Below are 18103 nucleotides of genomic sequence, written 5' to 3' on the forward strand. Positions count from 1 at the left end.
TGTCAAAACACATATGAGAATCTGAGGGACCCTGTGTTCTGAGAGAGGATGTCTCCAAGAGAAGACCATCATTCTCTCAGCCCATGTGCTTAGATCCATTTTTGACCCCAGGGCATGATTTGCCATCTATTGGCCCATTCTGGGTTTCTGTCTTCTGTCCTTTGTGCTTGCTAATATATAGTCTCCAGCTGATTGCTTTTTTGTGTGTAATGAATATTTTTTTATTTTTAATTTTATTGAAGTATAGTTATTGACAATGTTAATTTGTGCTATACAGCCAAGTGACTTAGTTATATGTGTATATATATACACATATATAACCTGGAATATATATATATATATATTACATAAAATATATTAATATATATATTATTCTTTTCCATTCCATTCAACTCTATTGAATATAGTTCCCTGTACATAGCAGGGCCTCGCTGTTTACCCAGCCTGTATATACTAGTTTGCTTCTGCTGATCCCAAACTTTCACTCCTCCCCTCCTTGGCAGCCACAAGTCTGTTCTCTATGTCTATGAGTCTGATTCTGTTTCATAGATATGTTCTTTTGTGTCATATTTTGGATTCCACAAGTAAGTAATATCATATGGTATTTGTCTCTTTCTGACTTACTTCTCTTAGTATGATAATCTCTAGGTCCATCCATCTGGCTGCTTTTGGATTGTCAGTTTTTATCTTATATCCCCAGTGATGACATTGACTGCTTTGGTTTTAGGAACGGTCAAAAATAGCCACTAAATACGAGAAAAAGAGCAAGGACTGTGTTAGTCACTCAGTCATGTCCAACTCTTTGCGACCCCACAGACTGTAGCCTGCCAGGCTTCTGTGTCCATGGAATTCTCCAGGCAGGAATACTGGAGTGGATTGCCATTCCCTTTTGCAGAGGAACTTTCCAACCCAGGGATTGAACCCTGGTCTCCTGCCTTACAGGCAGATTCTTTACCATTTGAGCTACAGGGAAGTCTGTAAGCAAGGACTAGTCCTGAGTAATTGGTAGGCAACCCTGGTTTTGTTGGCTTCGTTTTCCTCTTGCATACTGGAAAATACACACCTACAAAGTGACCACTGAGAGTCTATTGAGGCTCCAGCCTAGCTGAACCAGAAGGATGACTGTGAGTCCTCTTCCCTGCAGACCCAATATTAGGGTGTTTTAGGAGGCTTGGAATCAAGCTGATTCTACACCCTAGTCTGTTTTCCAAAATGAAAACACAAAGAATAGGGCTCATTATTTGTCTTTGTAACTTTCTTACAAGGTATTAAGTAACATCGTTTGGGAACCCTTTTGCGGGGAAATTAGTTTTTCAAGGCCAGCAGGGGTGTTTGCTATAAGCAGGCTGATGTCAGCACACAAGACCTTGCTCTGCTCAATCTGTGAAGTTTCCAGATGATGAAAAGCTTTTCCATAATCAGAGGATAGTAGTTGAAGGAAGAGAGGTTGCTAGATTAAGAGCATGGACCAGTCGGTTCATAAAGTTATTTTTTTAATGTGAGCCAGGTCTTTTTTAAAAACTTTATTTATTTTCTTATTTACTTTTGGTTGTGCTGGGTCTTCGCTGCTGCATGGGCTTTTCTCTAGCTGCGGTGAGCGGGGGCTACTCTCTGGTTGCGGTATGAGGGCTTCTCATGCAGTGGCTTCCCTTTTGCAGAGCACAGACTCTACAGCACACGGGCTTCAGTACTTGTAGTATGTGGGTTCGGTAGCTGTGGCTCCCGGGCTCCAGAGCACAGGCTCAATAGTTTTGGCACATGGGCCTAGTTGCTGCCGGGCATGTGGAATCTTCTTGGACCAGGGATCAAACCCATGTCTCCTGCATTGGCAGGCTGATTCTTTACCACTGAGCCACTAGGGAAGCTCATTCATAAAGTTTTGGTTTTCTTTTTTGCTTTTCCATACTAACTTTAAGTTTTCTCTTTTAATTTTTTGAGTATTAGTACATTTAAATGGTTCAAAATTCAAAAGATACAACTGCTTATATTGAAAATAGCTTCCTCCTCTATCCCTAGCCACCCAAGGATTCACATTTTGCTCTGCAAAGGCAACTAATCCTACCAGTTTCACTTGTATTACGTAAATCCAAGTAAATAAGCACATATTTATCAATTCTCCCCTACTGTATATACTCTACAGCTTTTTTTTAACTTAAAAACTTACTTTTGTAATCTTCTTATATCAATACACAATGGCTTCATTCTTTTTTATGAATAGATATGTCATTGCATAGACCAATGCATTTTTTTCTTTTTATTAGATGAAAATCATATAACATACAGTTTATCATTTTAAACTGTACAATCCAGTGACATTTAGTGCATTCACAATGTGCAACCACTACCTCTAAATTTTTTTCATCTGTCCAGAACACCCATACATACCATTTAAAAATCTCCCTATTCCTCCTCCTCCCATCCCTTGGCAATCACTAATCTGTCTTGTCTCTACGGGTTTGCCTATTTCAGATGTTTCATATACAAGGAATTACATAGAATGTGGCCTTTGTGTCTTTCTTCTTTTGTTTAGCATAATGTTTTCAAGGTTCATCCAAGTTATAAAAGGTATCAGTACTTCGGTGCTTTTTATGGCTGAATGATAATCCATTATATGGATTTACCACAGTTTGTTCATCTCTTCATTTGTTGATGGACATTTGGATTAGTTCCACCTTTCAGCTATAGGGAATATTGCTGTTATGAACATCTGTGAACAAGTATTTGTTTGAATACTGGTTTTTGGTTCTTTGGGTCTAGACCTAGGAGTAGAATGGCTGCATCATGTGATAATTCTGTTTAACTTCTTAAGGAACTGCCAAATTGTTTTCTGCACTGACTGTACCATTTTACACTCCCACCAACAACATTGTTATTTCTCCATATCCCCTCTAACACGTTTTTTCTTTCTTCTTTTTTAAGGCCATTGCCTTAAAATGGCCTGTGGATGTAAAGTGGATGTGAAGTGGTATCTCACTGTGGTTTTGATTTGTATTCCCTTAACAACAAATGGTGTTGGTTATCTCTTCATGTACTTATTGGCCACTTCTGTATCTTCTTGGGAAAGATGTCTATTCAAGTCCATTGCCCTTTTAAAAATTGGGTTATCTGTGTTTTGTTGTTGAGTTGTATGAGTATGTTATGTGTTCTGGATGTTAAACCCTTACTAGAGGGAGACGAGAGGGGACTGCCTCAAACGGGACAATGTGAAAAACTTGGTATTATGACACCAAACAGTATTACTCAAAAGGGTTCATTTTTACTGCTTATAATTTATACCCCGTTCTTTGTGTGCTAAATCACTTCAGTCATGTCCGACTCTTTGCAACCCTATGGACTATAGCCCACCAGGCACCTCTGTCCATGGGATTCTTCAGGCAGGAATACCAGAGTGGGTTGCCATTTCCTTCTCTGGGGGATCTTCCCAAACCAGGAATCAAATCTGCATCTCCTGTGTCTCCTGGAGAATCTCATTACAGGCAGATTCTTTACTACTAGCGCCACCTCAGTAAGACTCAGTATAAACTTGATATTTTAAAAAGTAACAACAACAAAAAAATCAATAATAGCACCAAAAGAATCAGAGATTTAAAGATTTACTTATAAAACAAATGAAACTGGCAAAAAACAAATACACTATTATAAAGCAATTATCCTCCAATTAAAAATAAATAAATTTAAATAAAAATAGTAAATGAGAAAAAAATAAAACAAATGAAGCTACTAAGTTAAAAATAAATAAATTTAAATAAAAATAGTAAATGAGAAAAAATAAAACAAAAAATAAAACAAATGAGATACATTGTGCAAAATGGCACATGGTCATTTACTGAAAAATCATAATGGCAAAAATGGGAAACCTAAATAATCCTTTACTAGTGAAGCTGTACAATCCACTTATTTGAGAGGCCAAAAATAAACTGAAACACCTAAGGTTTTGACAAGGATTTTCAACAGGGATTCCAGCTCATTTTCAACAAGAATTCTAAAACCATTCAATGGATAAAGAACTGTCTCTTCAACAAATGGGACTGGGACAACTGAATAACACCACGCTAAGGAATGAAGTTGGATCTCCTCCCTTACTTCATGTATGAATATTAACTCAAGAGACCTCTCTGGTGGTCCGTCTAGTGGTTCCAACTCAGGGGACTGAGGCTCGATCCCTGGTCAGTGAATTAAGTTCCCACATAGTGTGGGGCACCTAAGCCCACAACTAGAGAAGCTGGTGGGCCACAGGGAAGATCCCTTGTGCCTCAACCGAGACTCTGTGCAGCCAAATACATAAATACTAAAAAAAGAAATTAACTCAAAATGGTCTTAAATATAAGACCTAAAGCTATTCAAATTATTAGATGCAAACATAGAGATAAATCTTCATGACCTTGGATTTGGTAGTAGATTCTTATATTTGATACCAAAAGCACAAGCAACAGAAGAAAAATAAGATACACTGGACTTCATAAAAGTGAAAAACTTCTGTGTATCCAAGGGACATTAACAAGAATGTGAAAAGACAACTTAGAGAATAGGAAAAATAATTATAAATCCATTCCTGTTTTTTATCGAGTCTTTATTTTGTGGAAGGCCCTCTGGCAGGTGCTGGGGAGTAATATATTTTCGTTGCATTGTGAACTCTTTCAGGTAGGTAGTTTTTTACTATTTTATTGTATTAGCATTTATAAGTCAACATCTAGGGACCTTGATCAAAGAACTCAACAGAACTTCCCCTAGTGGGCAAAATCTTGATTTTGCCTGTCTCTCTGTCTCTCTCTGTTTTCTTTCTCACACACATCTACCCATACACACTTCTTCTAATTATTTATTGAGGTTGCAGTCGGAGGAAGAGTAATATAGCTATCCCATTACTTGAGTGAATATTAAATTATTTTTTTTTGAGACCTCTTCCATTTATGTCCAGAGAAGCAGAAATAATTTGGTGTAGACTTTGTTGAAGTAAAGTTTCAAGGTGGAAACATTGGGTACTCATTTCAGAAGAAGTAATAAGCAACACATTGTGTTTTACTGCTGAGGTGTGTAAGACATAGAATTATAGAAATCTAAAGAAGGAAGGGTCTTTAAGGGAGGCTGTCCATGGAAATGTATCAAGCTCTGAGTTTGAAGAGTACTAAGTGATTTCTGGTAAAGCCACGTCATTGGTGAGGTTTGTCACTGAACAGTGTTAGCACACGGAATGCTGTAATTCTGCGATAGCTGCAGCCAACGACCCCTAGGTTTTCTAGACAGCTGCACAAATGTTTCCTTTTAGTGTGATATTTAGCTTCTTCTATCATAATTCTTAAGGTTTTTCTCACGCCTCTGCATCTGAAACAATTCAGTTCTATCTTTATTTGAAGTCTCTCCTGGTTAGCGAGCTGGCTGTTGGTGACATGTTATCATATATAGTGGTTTCTGTGATGTGGTTTGCTGGCCATGGCAAGATGAATGAAGATCACAGTCACATCAAGCTGAGGACTATGGTCAGACTTAAATCATTATCCTTGAGGTGTATGGCTGTCGATTTATCAATGTCCTCATTTTTAAGAATGAAATCTTCTCAAGGTTACCATACCTTTTGTGGGTGTATCAAATGAGATATAATGTTATACTCGCTCATAACTTCTTAAATAAGAATGTATTGCTTTGAGGATGGAATAAAATGACAAGCTCTATTTGGCATCTTTGTATTAAAAGGGTCTTGAAGAGATTAATGATTGTTGGCAGCCAATCAAATTTCTTTGATGTCCACTGTTTTTTTTCCCACTAGAATTCACCATTTGTCACTCCCTGAATGAGTTGCCCACACATTTACATACATAAATTACGGTGCCTTTATTACATCACTTCCAACCTATCTGGATAAAAACATGGTGGGATTTTTTCCCTGTGTGCAATTTCCATTTTGGTGGCATTTCCGCCTCTTAATAAATTCCAGACAAAGCAAATACCCAAAGCCTGTTTTTCTTTTTTTTATGTATTTCAGCTTTCTGTTTTCAGTCATACTTTGTTTGGGAGATGTCCTGCTAGGAAGTTACTTAGATTTATGAATATTTGGGAAGCTATTTGCAGACATGGGGGATCTGAAGATTCATATAATCTCATTGTATATTGTATCTCTTTTCTTTTTAAGCTCTGTATTTCGATTTTTAATAATTTGGATCTGATATTTTATAACTTCTTGGCTTAATTACTTACTTAGTTTTAACTTTGATCTCTTTCTAAACTGTTATCAGAAGGATGTAAAAAAAATTCCAGAATGAACTCTGACAGATATATAAGATGCCTCCTCTATTCATATGGTTTTCTGGTCTTCAGAGACAGGCCAGCTTTTTAACTTCCACCACTTCTCTAGCATAAAATGTATAGGTGCCCTCAAGTGGCCTCCATCCATGCTCATTTTTCTGTTACTTCTTTTCTTCATTTCTCTGCTTTTAAGTGTGGAAGTTGGCTTTTCCTATTACTTGAAAGTAATGTCTCAAGGTGGAGTGTTTATATATTGTTATTTTGGTTTTATAATGTTTTAATATTAACATTACAAAAATGAAAAAGTGAAAAAGCTGGCTTAAAACTCAACATTCAAAAAACCAAGACCATGGCATTTGGTCCTATCACTTCATGTCAAATAGATGGGGAAAATGCGGGAAGAGTGTCCGATTTCATTCTCTTAGGCTCCAAAATCTATGTGGATGGTGACTGCAGCCACGAAATTAAAAGACACTTGCTTCTTAGAAAAATAGCTGGGACAAACCTAGACAGTGTATTAAAAAGCAGAGACATCACTTTGCTGACAAAAGTCCATATAGTCAAAACTGTGTCTTCCAGTAGTCATGTATGGATGTGAGAGTGGGACTATGAAGAAGGTTGAGTGCTAAAGAATTGACACTTTGGAAATGTGGTGCTGGGGAAGACTTGAGAGTCCCTTGAACTACAAGGAGATCAACCAGTCAATCCTAAAGGAAATGAACCCTGAATATTCACTGGAAGGACTGATCCTGAAGCTGAAGCTCCAATACTTTGTTCACCTGATACAAAGAGTTGACTCATTGAAAAAGATCCTGATGCCAGGAAAGATTGAGGGCAAGAGGAGAAGGGGGCAACAGAGGATGAGATGATTGGATGGCATCACTGACTCAATGGAGGTGAGTTTGAGAAAACTCAGGGAGATAGTGAAGGACAGAGAAGACTGGTGTGCTGCAGTTCATGATGTCACAAAGAGTTGGACATGACTTAGTTACCGAACAACAACAACAATATTAACAGATCACTGAGTAAATGCTTCTGGAGCAAATAAAAAGTCCAATACCTAATCGACAAAATCAGTTTGTTGATTTTGCTTAAACCATGAACAAAACAAGAAACATATTACTATCTAAACCTTCAAACTCCCAAAGTAAAAAAATATAAAATTGTTATATTTGTCATATAATTCTACTAGATATACTGAGAAAACACTCTACCTTCTGCAAAGATGTGTATAATAATATGACTCAATTATCCAGCTCAATGGGTTAGGGTTCCAGGCTCATGGTAATCCACAGAAAAATATCAGAGCACGAAATTTCTGGTCAGCATTTTTGACTGCCAGTCTCTATACTTTTTACTTACCTGGACTTGTGGTGACCTGTTGCATCACTCTCCAGTGAGACACTCAGGAACATACTCGAAGTTGGCAATGCATAGGGTTTGCAGATAGGTGTGGAGAGAATGGAAACCCCTAAACCAACAGATGAGCAATTACCGGCAAGCTGACTATGATGTATCCCACAAAGCCAACTCCAATGTTAAAGTCTCTACTCTAAAGAAAATCACTTAAGGTGTATTTCACATCTATTAGAATGGCAGTTGGGGCTCCCTGGTGGCTCAGAGGTTAAAGCGTCTGCTTGGAATGCAGGAGACCTGGGTTCGATCCCTGGGTCAGGGAAGATCCCCTGGAGAAGGAAATGGCAACCCACTCCAGTATTCTTGCCTGGAGAATTGCATGGAGGGAGGAGCCTGGTAGGCTACAGTCCATGGGGTTGCAAAGAGTCAGACAGGACTGAGCAACTTCACTTTCACTTTCACTTATCAAAGAGGCAAAAAATAACAAGTGTGGGTAAGGATGTGGAGAAAAGGAAATATTTGTACACTGTTAGGATGTAAATTGATGCAGCTACTATGGAAACCACTAAGAAGGCTCCTCAAAAAATTCAAATAGAACTACCATATGATCTAGCAACTCCACTTCTGGGTATATATCTGAAGGAAAAGTAATTACTAACGTGAAAAGATAGCTGCACTCCCATATTCATTGCAGCATTATTTATGAAAACCAAGACAAGAGAAACAGCTAACTATCTATCAATGGATGAATGGATAAATAAAATGTGGAATGGACAATTACTCAGCCATACAATGGAAAGATATCATTTGTGACAATTGCAGGGACTTTGAGGGCCTTATACTTAATGAAATATGTCAGATAAGAAAGGCAAAACTGTGTAGTCTTAAAAAAACTATATGTGGAATTGTAAACAAACCCAAACTGACTCATAGGTACAGGAAAAAGATTAGAGGTTGTCAGAGGTGGGGGATGGGCAAAATGGGTGAAGGTTGTCAAAGGGTACAAACTTCCAGTTATAAAGAAGTCCCAGGGATATGACGTACAGCTTGATGGCCAGAGTTAACAATTATATTCTATTATTATTATTTACATTAAGCTGATTTTTACTTTTTTCTTTTTGCTCCTGGCAGTTATTTTAAATTGAAGTTTAAAATAATTTAATAATAAAATTCAAAATAAAATAATAATTGATTTATAATGTGTTAGTTTCAGGTAACAGTACTGTATTTTACATTTGATTGCTAAGAAAGTAGATCTTAAAAGTTCTCATTACACACACACACATTTATAGCTATTATGGTGATGGCTGTTAAGTTAACTTGTTGTGGTGATCAATTTGCAGTATCGGTTCAGTTCAGTTCAGTCAGTCATGTCTGACTCTTTGCGACCCTATGGACTGCAGCACGCCAGATCTCCCTGTCCATCACCAACTCCTGGATTTTACTCAAACTCATGTCCATTGTGTCGGTGATGTCATCCAACCATCTCATCCTCTGTCATCCCCTTCTCCTCCTGCCTTCAATCTTTCCCAGTGTCAGGGTCTTTTCAAATGAGTCAGCTCTTTGCATCAGGTGGCCAAAGTATTGGAGTTTCAGCTTCAGCATCAGTCCTTCCAATGAACATTCAGGACTGATTTCTGTTAGGATGGACTGTTGGATCTCCCTGCAGTCCAAGGGACTCTCAAGAGTCTTCTCCAATACCACAGTTCAAAAACATCAATTCTTATATATCTATCTATCTATCTCAGGTTATTACATTGTGCGTCTAAAACTAATACAATGTTATATGTTTATCTCAATTAAAAAATCACCTGCATAAGATGACAATGACAACAAAATAAGTCACCAAAAGAAATCTTCCCCAGTCTCAAGGATTAATTAAGGGATGGTTATTTGCAGGTAGAGTTTTTGTTTTAGCCAAAGCTCTTCCCTAATCTTCTTTTCTTTATGTTAAACTCAGTAATCTTTTCTATTGCATTAAAAAATAGTTCACTCAATAAAACTGGAAAAAAACCCATAAATTTTAGGTAAATTTTTTCACTTAAAAAGTTGTTTTAGAACAAAGTTTTTGGTAGATGTACTTTGTGTGTCTTGTATGACTTGTGGACTGCTATTACTACATATTGTGGTAATGTTTTCCTCTCTAATCACATAAGATACTGAGTTTTCTTAGCCCGAAACATGGGCTTCCCTGGTAGTTCAGACAGGTAGTTCCCAGGTAGTAAAGAATCTGTCTGCAATGCAGGAGACCTGGGTTTGATCCCTGGGTCAAGAAGATCCCCTGGAGAAGGGAATGGCTACCCACTCCAGTATTCTTGCTTGGAGAATTCCATGGACAGAGAAGCCTGGTGGACTACAGTCCATGGAGGCAAAAAAAGCCGGAGACGATTTATCAACGGGGCATGAGCACGACTAGAATGACTGCAGTCCATGAGGTTGCAAAGAGTCAGACACAGCTTAGTGATTTTCACTCTCAAATCTGAAGATATAGTGTCTTTTGTACTTTAACCTATAACCTCATTTAACCTTAATTATCTCCTTAAAGGATCTATTGCCAACTGCAGTCACACTGGGGATTAGGGCTTCAATATACGAATTTGTTGTCTGGTTGCTAAGTCGTGTCTGACTCTTTGCGACCCCACTGACTGTAGCCCTCCAGGCTTCTCTGTCCAAGGGATTTCCCAGGCAAGAATGCTGGAGTGGGTTGCCATTTCCTTCTCCAAGTGATCTTTCTGACCCAGGGATCTAACCGTGTTTCCTGCATTGGCAGGCAGATTCTTCACCACTGAGCCACCAGGGAAGCCCACATATGAATTTGGGTGGGACACAATTCAGTCCGTAACAATCACAGAAAGTTGTCAGAATGAGGTGAGGAGTGGAGGAATGTGATTAGATTTTCTTTTTGAGAGGATCACCTTGGTGGCTGAGAAGCTGGGAGTTCAGTTAGAAGGCTGCCACATAAAATGATGAGAGATGGTGAGTGGAGAACCAGGTGTAGGATCTACTGTGCAGGTGAATTTGAGAATAATATGACTATGACAAAGGACTTCCCTAGTGGCTCAGACAGTATAGCATCTGCCTACAATGCGGGAGACCTGGGTTCAATCCCTGGCTCAGGAAGATCTCCTGGAGAAGGAAATGGCAACCCACTCCCAAGGATGGAGGAGCCTGGTAGGCTACAGTCCATGGGGTTGCAAAGAGTCAGACACGACTGAGTGACTTCACTCACTCACTATGACATTTGTCCTTCCACTGAACTCTTCTGTGAACCTCTCAATTCTTTTGTGCATCAGTCTCTTTGATACAAAATACTGCTGTGGCTTAATCTGTTGTAAACATGTAGGGAATTCCATGCTCATCAAAATGAACATTAATAGTCAAAATATCAAAGCTTGCTAATGAAACTTAAAAATTCAAAATAAAATATTTTGCTTTATTCTTAGTAGGATGACACTTGCAATTACTTGCATTTTTTTTCAAGAGGAGAGTTTTGTTTTTTTGTTTTGATTTAAAAAAAAATTTTTTTTGGCCACACTGCACAATTTGTGGGATCTTAGTTCCCTGACCAGGGATTGAACTCGTGTCCCTGAATTGGAAGGACAGAGTCCTAACCACTGGATCACCAGGGAGTTCCTACTTGCAATTTGATAAGTTATTTTGGGTAGAAGAAACAAGTAAGCTAAAGAAAAGCATAACTTGGGGGTTCTCTAGGAGAAATTTGGGGTTGAAAATTATGCTTTCCTCCTGTTTTCACATGGGTGGCTTTTTCCTATCATTCATGTCTTGGCGCCAAAGTCTTCTCATCTAGGAGGCCTTCCCTGAATCCCCAGTCTAAGGTGTTTCCCTCTGTCACTTTTCATCCCATCGTGCAACTTTATTTTCTGTGTGGCACGTTCACTCTTGATATTTTGTTTGTTGCCTGCCCCTCCTAAGATCTGCATTCCGGGAAACAAGCTCTTTGTCTTGTTCACGACTGCATTCCTCCATCTAGAACATTGCCTGAATCACAGTAAGCACTCAGTAAATATTTGTCAGATGAATGAAAGGATAAAAGAAAAACTTGAAGGCCCAGCTCACTAAGACTTACAGATTGTGTAAGGGGAAAGAAACCCCTTCTGCGTAGTGCAATGCTGGCTCTTGACAGAGGACCACACAGCAGACAAAGGGCTATGTAGATTTCAGGGCTAGAAGGTTTGTATTTTTGATGGTTTATGTGCAAATCTGGGAATCAAGAGATTGGGGGTTCACATCTGCTGTATCTCCAACTCACTGAGGGACTATGGTACAAATCATGGAACTTCCGCAAGCGTTAGTTTCTCCATCTGGGTGGCATTACTGGCTAGTTTAAACATTTAGAAACCTTCATTGGCAAATATGACTCTATTTATGCTGTTTCTTTCAGGAGATTGAGTGCTGTGTGGAAGTGAGCCCTGTTTTTCCCTTTGGTTTCTGAGTTGCCCCTCCTCAGCAAGCAAGGTGATTAATTGCCTTGGATTCCTCTTCTGCTATTCCCTTTCCCAGCCTCGCCAGTAAGGCTGCATAGCTTTGATGGGAAAGACAAGGCCCTGGTCATATTAAGACTGCCCTGGGTTGTCATTCCCAGACTTCATTCCTCTTCACTGGCCTCCCCTCGCTCAATCAATCCACCAGCCCTCCACCCCCCAGGCTCAGTGCCAGAGGAGGTTGGTAGCTTTGATTCATCTTCCATGTGATCAACTGCAGAAATTAAGTCCTGTGAGGGGATTCAAGGGGCTGTTCATGAATCCATCACCCATTTATTCTTCCCTGCCAAGCAGACCTGCTCTACAGCAGGAGGCCTTGTCCCTGTGAACGACTATGGAGTGATTTCCATCTTGACTCTGGGGCATTCTTACCTCCTAAGAGTCAGGCGTCTCTCTAGATAGGGCTCTGCTTTCTGTCCTCTGGCCATACCTAACTCGGAAGCAGGAGAAAAATTAGGCATGGCAATAAAGGCCATAAACTTTGGATTTGGTCAGACTTGGATTAAAATCCCAGCTACATGACTAACTCTGTGAGCTTAGGCAAGTTACTCAACCTCTCTGAGCCTCAGTTTTCTTATCTGTCAAATGAAGATGAGAAAGGGTGATAAGAATTAAAAGAGGTAATATGGGCCAAAAATTCAGTGTAGAGGCTGGCATGCCAGTCTGGGAGTTGCCACTCTCAATGACTAGTGCCCTCTTTACCAAGTCTAGGGAACACACCCGAGAATGCTATGCTCCCTCTCTTTCTTAGTTCCCAGGGTTGTTTTAGAAGGTGTACATGTTGAGGTTTAAAAAAGTTGGTCTCCACTTTTTTGAGACCTCCTTTGTACAGTTAGATAGTCAAATGACTTTCACCCTCGGGGTTATATGTTCATCAGCTCACCTCTGACGGTTAGTATTGCTGGTGCTCAGAAATGTTTCACTTCATCCTTTAAATAACAACCCTGAAAAAAGGAGGTGTTCCATCTAATGCACTGTCTACACAGACAAAACCCAGCAGGAGTTCATGTAATTTCCAGAGAACAAGACTGTGGAGACAAACTGGATTATTCCACTTGAATTATAACATGTTAATATTTTATAGACAACTTCACTTTTCTTTGGACTTCCCTGGTGGCTCAGACAATAAAAAAGATCTGCCCAAAATGTGGGAGACCCAGGTTCAATCCCTAGGATGGGAAGATCCCCTGGAGAAGGGAATGGCTACCCACTCCAGTATTACTTGCCTAGAGAATTTCATGGACAGAGGAGCCTGGCAGGCTACAGTCCACGGGTCACAAAGAGTTGGACACAACTGAATGACTAACTTTTCTTTAAATGTTTGATATGATCAATATTTTTTTTAAATGTCTGTATTCTGAAACCGACCTGATCTAATCTTTTCCAGGCAGTGAATGGTGTATTGGTTTCCCACATGAACCAGATTGATGAAATATTTGCTTAGTCCCATGAATGGAATTTGTTTCCTCTTAAAAAAAAGGGAATATCTCAATAGGGGCATTTGTTATACATTTTCCAACTTATCAAGTGGTGCAGCAGGTTTTCTTGAGTGGCATGTAATGTTACTTTCTGGTTTAAAGTTCTGATTTATCCTATAGGTTAGAACAGTGAGTGGGGGTGGAATCGGCTGGTGTTAAGAAGTCAGCCTCAGCACTAGAAGAAAGAAAGAAGAAAGAAAGACTGAAAGAAAGAAAGGGAACAATGGAAGCATTGTAAGAAATATTTATAAGTCAAATGTACAGAGAAAAACCCCAAACCAAAACCTATTTCAAAAAATGTTGGAGGAAATGGTATATCTTTTTATGTGCTTAAGAAAACAGTTAAAAAGAACTTCACAGCATTGGGTCTATTAAGTTCATTTATTCCAGTGATTTCCCAGATATTTCCAAGTTCCATTTAAAACAGAAGTCTTCTATCAAGCAATCCTTTGAAATTATTTACTCTTTTATGGTTGTAAAGTATAGAAACATAATACTTTTAATGGAAACCCTAATAAACGGCACATGCTACAAAGTGTCTACTGATGTGCTTTATAGGTTGGGATTCTTACATCACACAAACTTGCCAGTCTATGTTTCTGATCCCAATAAACGTCCCAGGCTGTGGAAGAGGATGGCTGGAAGGGCGCGGCCATGCAGTCAGGGCATACTCATCAGAAAGATATGGCAGCCAGAGTCCTTCTGGAAGCACACCCTGCCAGCAAGGAAGAAACAGAATTATTTGAATTAAGGGCTTCATTTTGTTTGAGGGATGGTGACTTGGTGGGCACCATAACTTGCAAAAAGCTTTTTCTCATATTCTATATAAAGGAATTTTTGTACGAACCTGGTTGTGAATCCCCAGAATAAAATAGTATGTAGTATTTTTAGCACATATTTAATTGGCAACAGAAAAATTAAAACCACTTGACTTATAATGTTAAAATGGTACTCTGGTTAAAGTCAACTCCCAATCAAGAAAATTTAATGCACTTCACCAAATGCATATTTTCATACAAAATAAATATATTTTAAAGTTATATAGCCTTAATTTTATGCTGAAATAGTACCAGCAGTTCACAGATGGATTTTTCCCCCCCGGCAAATTATTTTTCATTGAAATGTTTTCAAAGCGTTCTCACTTGGGTATGCTTCCATTTAACAATTCAGGCATTCTACATTAACTAGTAATTGATTTATTGACATTTGATGGATTCATACTCACGTTCCTTGGTTTAAAAATCTTGTTAAAATGTTGTTAATAATCTGTGGGTATATATTTCAAATAACTGTCATTAAATTTAGAATAACTGTCATTAAATAGAGAGAATTAAGTTTAATAGAGTAGTTATTATATATTTAAATACCAATGGATGATTAGAAGCAGATTTATTGAGGGTTTAATCATGGCTAGACAGATTCATGCCTTTCCAGCAAATATATTCATTTGATTTCTTTTGTTTTTATTTTTCTATTTTAAAGTAAATGGTTAGTAGGCATTTAAATTGGTAGTGTATCAAAAGCGAAAGCTTCAATTAATGAGCATTCAAAATACACAGAATACATTTTACTGCTTGAGATAATTTAAGCCTGTATATTAATTCTTCGTGAACCTAGAAAACTCTGCCTTTTGTAGGAAGACTCAGAGAAGCCCAGAGAAGAATGGCTATTAGGAAAAGAGAGTTAGGAAATTCACCTGATTGTGTTCATTTTTGCCACTTGGTAAAACAGTTATCTAACCTCTTTTAAAATGTCTTTAATGCTGTGGGTAAAATATCAAAGACTGATGCTTTTAACAACTCTGTTCAAAAATGTCAGTTTGATACAGTCAAACTATCATGTTTTAGTTTTGCTTTTATTTTGAAATAACAAGAGATATCTCCCAAACTATCTGGAGAGGTTGGTTTCGATTCACGGGCCTTCAGCCCACCCTATCCCAGGTTTGAAGCATTTTGTTAGATCTCTTTGATCTGTTTGACTTCTGCTTCATGGAAAAATGCTCATAAACCTTCAGAGAAAGCCTTTCTTTACTTTTAGCTTTATTCAAGAATTATAAACAGTGCACAGATCTATAGCAAAATGATTTTAAGAGCACTTAGGACCCTCATGCTAACTTATTTGCTCCCTAGCGGGAAAAAAAAGGGGGGGAGGGGACTTGTTTGGTAAAAAAGAAGTTTAAAAAGTTCAACTTTGCTTAGTGAAAAGGAACTCCACTTTTAAGTGGCTAAAAGTATTGCATTTCATTTTTTTTTAAATATTAAGATCTCTAAAGCAACAATCTTTTTAAACATGTTATGCACAAGGATTGGCATGACGTTTGAAACAGCTTCAAGAGTCCTGTTACTCTTGACATGCTGGCAAACGCTTCACAGATGTGCGTTCTCGCTGCAGCCACGCCGGGAGAATGCAAAAGCTGCCTCTGCCACCAGTACCTGCCTGTGGTGGTGCTCTAGTGAAACAGGCCAGAAGCCCAGAAGGTGAAAGTCCCCTATTCTCTGTAATCCCTCCTTACTCCAGCCTTGCTATAGCTTCTCGATTAGTTTTGGGATCTACCAGCTGAGCTCTACACTCTTAGATGTGGGATAACAACTGTTGAGTCAGAAAAAAACATACTAACAAAGTTAGCAATCTTTGGCATTTCTCAAAGTATCTTCAGTATAGAAGTGAGAGAGGGTTAAAGATTATTTCTGCTACTGCTTTTTAAAAATGGAGTCTCCTAGAAATACCGTGTTGTTGCCATTGTTTAGTCACTAAGTCCTGTCAGACTGTTTGCGACCCCATGGACTGTAGCCCACCAGGCTCCTCTGTCCATGGGATTTCCCAGGCAAGAATACTGCTAGAGTGTGTTACCAGTTCCTCCTCCAAGGGAATCTGCCCAACTCAGGGACTGAACTCGCTTCTTCTGTGTTGGCTGGCAGATTTTTTACCGCTGAGCCAACAGGAAAACCCAGAAATATTATATGACATCCCTTATATGTGGAATCTAGAAAGAAATGATACGAATGAACGTAACTTTCAGAACAGAGACTCACAGATTTAGAGAAGGAACTTATAGTTCTTGGCAGGGGATGAAGGGTGGGAGGCAAGGGATGGTGGGTGGAAAGGATGGTTAGGGAGTTTGGGATGGACACGTACATACACATTGCTGTATTTAAAATGGGTAACCAATAAGGTCCTACTGTATAACACAGGGAACTTCACTCAATGTTATGTGGCAGCCTGGATGGGAAGGGAATTTGGGGGAGAATGGATCCATGTATATGTGTGGCTAAGTCCCTTGCTGTTCACATGAAACGATCACAACATGGTTTGATAATTGGCTATACTCCAATACAAAATTAAAAGTTTAAAAAAATTAAATATAAATGGGGTCTCCTAAAGCTCCACGGGAGTTGCAAAATGACATCTCCTGGACAGAACCAGTACTGCTAAGGAATTTTATTTGGAAAATTCACTTATTAATACTTTCAGGTAAAGACTCAGATTTCAGTTTATCTTGAAAAAAATAAAGTCTGACCACATTGGCATTTTCTCCAGCAAACTGGAAATAGTAGTGAATGCACATTTTATAGAGACAGTTTAAATTTTGATCATTTTCCCCACTCTTTAACCATGTCACTGTAGCATAAGATTACTCTGAAATACCAACAATGTTACCCATGTATAGGCCCTGTCCAAAAGACACCAAAACACCTTTTCAGTTGCTGGTATCATCAATTCAATCAACAGATTTGGCTTTCTAATTCCACAAAATCAACTGTGAGGCTGAGCTGACTAATCAGTTCTGGATCTTTCGGGGTGGGAGGACATGGTGTGTAAAGTAAGCACAAAAGAGTTAATCTGTGAACCTGGACCAGAAAGGGCATGAGATACCCCAAGTTAAACTGGGTTTTCAGCCTCAGGCTCTCTCCTCACCTGGCATTTGGCCTCCTTGACCCCATCCTTTCTCAGCTAGAAAGTCTAAAGGATTGAATTTTCTCTGGGTGTCCCCTTTGACCTCTAGTGTGTTCCCTCCATGGCTTGAAAGCCTGGTTAAACTCCCAAAGCTGTTGGCCTTCCTTGCTTCCTGTTGGCTGTGTCTGCCTTGTCTCAGATTTTTCATCTTTGTATACCTAGCCTTGTAATCTTACTCCAACTCCTGATTTCTCCTCTAGCCTGGCAGTTTGGTGAAAAATTGAACAACTTCTGGAAATGGGATCTTTACTTTTTTAGATAACATTTTTATCTATGTCGCTCTTCGTAATTCTTTCATTAAAAAAGTTAGTGTAGTTTAGATAGGACCAAATTTACTTTTTTTTAGTGTAAAGATCTATGAGTTGTATCAGCGATATAATTGCTGTTGTTGTTCAGTTACTAAGTAGTGTCCAGCTCTTTGTGAACCCAAGGACTGTAGCACACCAGCTCCTCTGTCCTCCACTATTTCCTGAAATTTGCTGAAATTTATGTCCACTGAGTTGGTGATGCTATCTAACCATCTCATCCTCTGCCTCCTCCTTCTTCTTTTGCCTTCACTCATTCCTAGCATCA

The 18103-nt window shown here is 38.9% G+C and overlaps 1 non-coding gene across 1 annotated transcript; it reads left to right on the forward strand.

The window, feature by feature from the left end:
- Nucleotides 1–7846: 7846 nt before the first annotated feature.
- TRNAS-GGA (transfer RNA serine (anticodon GGA)) lies at nt 7847–7919 on the forward strand. Its single transcript has one exon. It is a non-coding gene; the product is annotated as a tRNA-Ser (tRNA).
- Nucleotides 7920–18103: the final 10184 nt, after the last annotated feature.

This window comes from Bos indicus, chromosome 5 (assembly GCF_029378745.1).
Source record: "Bos indicus isolate NIAB-ARS_2022 breed Sahiwal x Tharparkar chromosome 5, NIAB-ARS_B.indTharparkar_mat_pri_1.0, whole genome shotgun sequence".
In the NCBI taxonomy this organism is placed as follows: Eukaryota; Metazoa; Chordata; class Mammalia; order Artiodactyla; family Bovidae; genus Bos; species Bos indicus.